This window comes from Dreissena polymorpha, chromosome 9 (genome assembly GCF_020536995.1).
Source record: "Dreissena polymorpha isolate Duluth1 chromosome 9, UMN_Dpol_1.0, whole genome shotgun sequence".
Lineage (NCBI taxonomy): Eukaryota > Metazoa > Mollusca > Bivalvia > Myida > Dreissenidae > Dreissena > Dreissena polymorpha.
In genome coordinates, this window is record NC_068363.1 from 18352224 (window position 1) to 18360140 (window position 7917).

Below are 7917 nucleotides of genomic sequence, written 5' to 3' on the forward strand. Positions count from 1 at the left end.
AATGATCGTATGCAATAAAGCTATTGACCCCAATTTGATCTTTTTCCGAAGTATCTGCGAATCTATCCAGTAAAAACAAGAACAATGTAATTCGCTCCGCCATCTTGAAACGTTACACTTACTGAACTAATTGCTATTGTGTTGCATTTGTTACACAGTTTCTGATTGGTTATTTCTAAGTATCGGATCCAATCAAATTTATCGGGTAACTAGGGATTCTAACACCTAGCAACCCGCCTTTTGTACAGTAATTCAATGCTCAATTTTCGCGGACGATATTTGAGTACCGCGCTTTTTGGATCCGGTATTTACTGGATTTTCTCTCTGAAATAGACATCTTGAAATATCATTCTACAATCTCCGCGCGATTTCATACACTACTTTTTGTAAAGAGTAGGTTCCGCGCGATTAATTGAGCCCGCTTTTTCTATACATGGTTGAAAGATAATTGTTCCGACGGAAAATATATGAAAGTTCCGCGCTTTTTAGATTTCGATTTTTATGTATTTGTTTGGGCCATGTTGACATTGGTTTTTCGCGGAAAGTGAAAGTTCCGCGAAAAATGAAAATCCCGATAGTTGCTATATAATTATATGTATTTAAGCGGGGGTCCCCTTTGGCTTTCTATAGAAAACAATGCTCGTGAATGAGCATTGTCTGCCTCCTTTGGCGCAAAACCTATTTATTTCCAATGCTCAAACCGTAAAACGCACATTTACCTCTCACAAAGTGCACAACAGCGTACAGCAAAATTTTAGCGACTTCATGCTGTAAATGACAATCTTCGTTAAATGAAACTATACATAAATATATGAACAAAACATTGTCAAACTTTGTCAATAATCTAAATATTAATATAAAGACACAGAAATTATACAGGAATATACAGATTATGCGATAATTTTAGATGACTGAACTGTACAAATACTGAAGCATTTGAAAGCTGACGAGAATTGACTTTTAAAAGGTCAAAAGTGTGAATTCTTGTTTACCCAAAAAGGCTCAAATTACCAGACTTTGTTCACTGTGTTAAACTTTTCAAGAAATGAACAATTTAATGATGAATATTCACAGGTTACTATGAATTATCATAATATATACTGACATAATAAAGTTACACCTACACTAATAATAATAGTAACGTAAGCATTAAATCACGAACGTTCTAATAATTAGAATGATCCATGAATACATGTGAACATGGAAAACTGGGCCGTGACATTAATGACGGGTCATCAAAAATTAAAAGATACACAAGTAAAAATTCATGTCGACGAAACTATCATCCCGAATGTACAGCTAGATGGATCCAGTTTAACGTCAGAGAAAAATCATTATATATAAATGGGTATTCATTATCTCTGTTACGCCAAGACCAAACACAACAAACGAAATCCATATGTGCGTAGATATGCTAAAAGAATATAAGACAATCTAGCGCAAAACGCACGTGGCACCAACGATTGAACTTCACGACTCTGCAGTATTCTCGAAAGTTAATCTGAACAGCGGCTTTTATTAATTTGAATTAACTCCCAAATCGCGACAGCCTATGTCGGTTCAAAAGGCTAAATTGTTGTGTGAAAGCAACTTCAGAAATATTCTAGAACAAAATTGGACAAATCATTTCACGACAGATGAATAATAAATGCCGAATCATTACAATTTCTTTTTTTCTGATGATGACAAATTACTGTAGAGATCCATAAATGAATATTTTAACAAATCGGATTAATATGTCAAAATCAAGATATTTTAACAGGTAATCGATCGAGATAATTCACTGTAAACGTTTCGGACAGTGTTATCCGTTGACACAAATTTGGCCTAACACAAGAATCTCCGAAGTTTGGGTGAAAGTAACCCAGTAGGGCTATAAGTAATATTTTCACTGAAAAACAAGTCGTTGCAAAAGGAAGAAGCAAATAAGCCCTATAGAACGGCGATATTGTCATCTATTTTTTAACAAGCAGTTCAATATCTTCAATCTGAGGAAATTGATATTGATATTTTTTATAAAAAGCTGCAAATTGCAGATACAATTTTATTTACGTATGATTTCGATGTTTCCCATTATGTACGATACACTTATTTAATTACCTTTGAATCAAAACTTACGTTCTTCGCATAAACGTAAATTCTTTAAGTATTTTACCTTTAATTTCATCAATATGTTTATCTTGACAATATGAAGTCCCCAGCTTACAAAACTCTCTCAAGCAAAGCAACTGATATACATGTGCATTGGGCCTGTGTTTCGTAAACAATTTTGAAAAAATTCCATTTAAACAATTCAAACTAAATAAATTAATTACAACCAATCACGAGATATAACCATCAACATGTTTATGTATGTTTGAATCAGGTCATCTTATTGTGGACTAGATTCATAAAGTAAGACACTAAGCAGCGTAATTAAAGAAAGTAATACATTTCATGCGAAAATAACGTTTGTCTTGCGTTTATATGCGAGACTTACACGAAAAATGTTTATCATTTGATCTCAAAACGGCATACATTTTCATTTTATTATTTGTGTTTTTAAAAATGCACTCAGCTTCCCTCGATGCACCGTTGATTAAGATATAAGGGTTTACTTTTTTTCTCGAGTTTTACCATTATGACATACAATGGATACAATAGTATTATAAAAAACAAATTATTTAAACTATTGCCAACTGACCCCAACACAACCATTCAAAATTTAAGCAGCAGTTGGGTAAAATAAGTTTGTATCGACAAGCTTGTTGGAAACCAACGTCCATGTTTTTAATTGAAGATTTTAAAGTAATCAATGAGTCTCATTGGCATAATACGGTATGGCACTGTTGAAATAGTATTGAATAGTTCAGCGCCTGTTGGAGAAATCGATGTCTTAAACAAGTTTGCATCGACTAGCTTGTTGGAAACCAACTTTCATATTTTAATTGAAGTATATAAAACAATCTAGTAAGTCTTCGTTACACTATACGATAAGGCACTGTTGAAACGGTATTGAATATTTAATCTTTACAAAGCATGCCGTTGTTTGACTAAATAGTAATTTAATATTGTATGCGTGTTGTTATTAGAATGAAGTATGCAGTGTTGCATAAAAGACATTTGCTTTAAGTTGAAGAAAACGCATAATCTATTAAAGGCCATTTGTTAAACACGAATAAACTTTCATTTCATTATGGTGGGATATATCTGACACCAACAGTATTGTTTTATTGTGAATCGGTTTAAAGGTTATATAGCGACAAAATAAATTGATGCTATTTTCTTAAACACATGCACTTATCAGGCAATTGTAAATCGTTATTTTTTGTTGTTGAAAATTGGAATTGCACTGCGCCATTTTTATTTCGACTTATATATATTCAAGATGGCCACGCTCATGTCAAGACAGGTAATTTTCGCCGTTAATACTTTTAATTACTTTTGTAATATTTTAATTGCACATCACTGTCAAGTCATATCTGCAAGAAAGTGATAGGCGTTGATTTCGTATAAATATTCGCTTTATATTGCGACTTTACTGGCTGTGAAATATCATAGCGGGTCACAATTAATAAGCAATAATTAAAGTATAGTTTTTGAGCGAATATTGATACGAAATACGAAGGACGAATGAGATTATAGTGACCAGCCATGCAGCACTAACCCGTCTATGGATCTTAGCCGGAGTTACACGTGCAATTTGGGGGTCATTGTTGGTCACTTTTAAGTTCATGCGCTCTCAGTGGGGGTCTTGTAGTAAGTATACTAAGTACTATGTTCGACTATACTTAACAAATCCGCTGTCATGATCGTTTATAGCGCTCCATTAAATTTTCTTGTGCTATTGCGCATATCATATATTGTCAAAATCCTTAAACAGTGTTTCACTAAACATTAGTATAAATAGATGCATAAATGTTCCTTTAATAATAGAACATCCCCGCAAGCGTGTTTTAATAGGAAAAAAACATTCATTCTGATATTTCATTTCTTATCACAGTTTTAAAATGGTTCTCGATGGTGTTACTACTGTCATGGTTTTTTATTATACTTCTTCGATCAGGGGGACATACAGCTCATTTTCTTCGCGTAAAATACACGATCTCTGTCTGCAATTCAACTTAACACAAATTATCAATGAACCTACACATTTTACAGAATCGTCGTCTGCAATAATCGACTTGCTATTTGTAAGTAATCAAAGTAATATACTTATGTAAGAAGTAGGAGAACCAATATTGGATCAAAACATCCGTTACCACTGCCCCATAATTGGAATTTTAAATTACATAAAGCCTACTTCAAAAGCTTACTTTCGACACATATATGGCGTTACCACCTTAGGGATTATAATAAATTACGCTGTTTATTATCAATGATTGATTGGGAACTTAAAAAATATAAAAAATAAAATAAAAAATGACGACATAGATATTATGCTGAGAATATAACAAATGCTATCTTACAAACTGCTAATGAATGCATTCCAAATAAAAGTGTATGTATACGCTCTAATGATCTTCCATGGATGAGCTCTAATATCAAGAAAAAGATTCCGCAACGAAAAAGATTGTGTCGGAAAGCCCAAAAAGTTAATACTGAAACGCACTGGTCAAAATTCCGAACCGTTAGAAACGAAGTTGTTTTACTTTTGAGATATTCTAAAAAAACACACTTCAGTAAAACTGCCAATAAACTTAAGTCTAGCGAACTATGTGCTAAAGACTGGTGGAAAACACTTCGAACATTTATCTCACCTGACTCGAATAGATCTATTCCGCCACTTTATGATGAACAAACAAATATGTTCATGGATTATGATATCAATAAAGCTGATATAATTAACCATTATTTTGCTAGTCAATCATTAATTGACGAACCAAATCACGGACTTCCGTCACTACAAAATTAATGTACAAACACCATGCAGCCAATACACATATCCTCTGATGAAGTCATTGACGCAATTAAATGCCTAAAATTAGGAAAAGCGTCGGGCCCTAATGCTTTGGATAATCGTATCCTTAAGGATGCAATGCATTAAATTAGTACGTCTCTATGTGATTTTTTTACTATTGTCTCTCTGTTGGCAAAATGCCCAGCTCTTGGAATATTGCAAATGTTTGCCCGATCTTTACAAAGGATGATCCATCACTAGTATCAAACTATCGACCAATATCATTATTGAATACTTCTGAACAAGGTTTTTGAACGTATAATTCATAAACACGTTGAAAATTTTCTTAATTTTATTTTATTCTTCACTCCGAGTCAATCTGGTTTTCGGCCAGGAGATTCAACAGTAAACCAGTTAACATATATCTATGACACTTTCTGCAAAGAATTGGACAATGGCCTAGAGGTTCCCTATCTATAAAAAACATATATCATTATCCGTTTAATCCTGAGTCTACAGAAACCTTTTAAAGATCGAAGAAGATAGTTACTTAATGTTCTATACAAGGCCTTTCCTGATTAAAGTATCTAGACTAGCTTGTTAATAATTGTTTCTCCGCTATTGCGATTAGAAAGTTGTAAACATACATGATGATAATAAATACCACACACGACATTTAGTTTTACTCACAAAGCTTACTTATGAAAAAGATATTAAATTGTAAGGATCGGTTTTTATCTGTCCATGGGTTTGTTTAAGGAATGACTTAACCGGTTTCGAAATATTAATAACATAGTGATGACGTTCGCAAGAAAAAGATAAAAATGACGTTTGACCTGCATCAGAACCATTTGCAGCATTTATTGAATCAACTTATCACGCAATCGAAAATAAAATTTGACAGTACACATCGCTTGTCTACTTGAAGTTGATTGGATAGTTTTTACTTTTAAAAACTCTGTAAATTATTTTAGTAGTTATTAAAGGAGACAATTTTCAAAAGTACCGACCAAAGTATATGATTTATTATTAACCTGTTTTCTGAATTCTAGTTATTTCGCTTTAAATAACCAGTTTGGTTTGTTGTATGCTTCCATGTATTTTGTTTAAGTGTGAACAAACGTTGTTTTCATTTTAGCATTTAATGTGTTTTAGAAGCATAAGATTTCAAGGATTGGTGATTTATTTGCTTGATTGGTCATCGGGTTAATTCCCGCATAATTCTATATTTGTTACAATTTACATTTCTTACGCGTATTTTCAATTTTGTAAGTGATGTTTTTCGTTTTCGAACCGATTTCTTGCAATCTTTATCGATTTATATTCTTCTGCCAACAAACAGCGAATGTCAATTAATCGTTGACACTTTGATGACATAACTCAATTACCAATTTTGCTTGACACATGTTCGCTGCATTCATCTGTAGGCTGAGTGACCTTCATCACTTGACTCTGTCTGTCCGCCGTCATTTCGTTAAACTGTAGTCACTGTATTCAGCAATTACTATGCCACTCAAATTCACTGTCTATATATTGTTTTGTTCGTTTTGATCAGTAATAGTGTTTGATGTTTATACAGGCATATCGAATGCACTTCGAATAAACGTATATATATCTCACAAATTTAACAATTTATTTGGGTTAATTGTTTGAAGGCTCATAAAAGGTGACAATTCCAATTATTATGCATAGAAACTGGTTTAATTTGTACCAGATTTCAGTTACTCTTGCATACAAAATGATAATACAAAAGCTTAGGTACAACGTTGTGAAAGATTATGGAAGATATACCCGTTTCACAATTGGAAGAAATGTTTACAACTTTGCAAATAACGTGGTGCGTAGACTCAAAGCGGAGACGTATGCTAAAAATAGCCGAAATAAAATTCAATTTAAATTATATTTTAAACAACTTTTTACGAGAAAAAAAGAAACTAATTAGATCAATACAAACGTTTTAACCATTTAGAAGAGAACTTCTTTGTGAGTGATACCGGAAAATGTTGAAAGTCAACGATATATTTTGGTGACCTGAGTCACTGGACAGCGATGTAAATAAACATATTGTTTGTAAACACTATTGACTTGGAGGACACTGTATTTTGAGCTCAAAACTAGTTGAATTGCTTATTTATATGGTAATGTACGAAGCATATATATATATTGTTTGTTGATAATTTTTATAAAATAAAATATGCAAAAAGTACTTAAAAGTCGGTAATAATTACGGATAGCAACCTTTTATGAGCCTTTAACATTTTGATATTCGCAAGATATTCTATATCGTAAATAAAACAACAATATCCCGTCAATTTCACTTTTAAATCATTTTCCAAAGTTCACTCTTATCAAATAATAATTTACCATATTATACACATAATAAGATGTGGGAACGTATGAAACAAATGTTTTGCATGTTAACAATTATATTTTATGAATAACTTACAAGTCATAAATTTGTGTTTTTACCTGTTACAGAAAAAACACATACAATAAAAATACCAAAATGGGAAATCATTTTGACATTACCTCGTCTCAACCGTTCCTGCTAAAGAGTCAAGTCAGCCTTCCTAGCTTTTCAAAAAGCTATACATTATAAAATATAGTAGAACGCAACTGAATTAAAAAAAAAGTTTTTGCCACATAAACATACGTCTAATTTTGTAATACCGCCACATGACTTGTATGTTCACTATTAATGTTAATATCCTATTGGTTGAAATTGTTTAACATATGCAAAATAATTGGTTACCCACAAAGGTTTTTAATGATGAACCTAATGCTGTGCTTAGTGCCCCAAATAAAGACGATAACTGAACAAAAACTGGTAAATTAATGATGCCGTCAAAGATGATATGAATTTATTTTTTTAATGTCGTAATTATCTACCAATATATTTCGTAGACTTTGAAAATAATAAGGATTATAATCAATGTAAAAATAATTACTCATGATTTGGTCAATAACCAACAAAGTGTAAAAACTTTCAAACGGAATCGTCAAGCGTGAATGGAAAATGGTAAATTAACACACGTTGA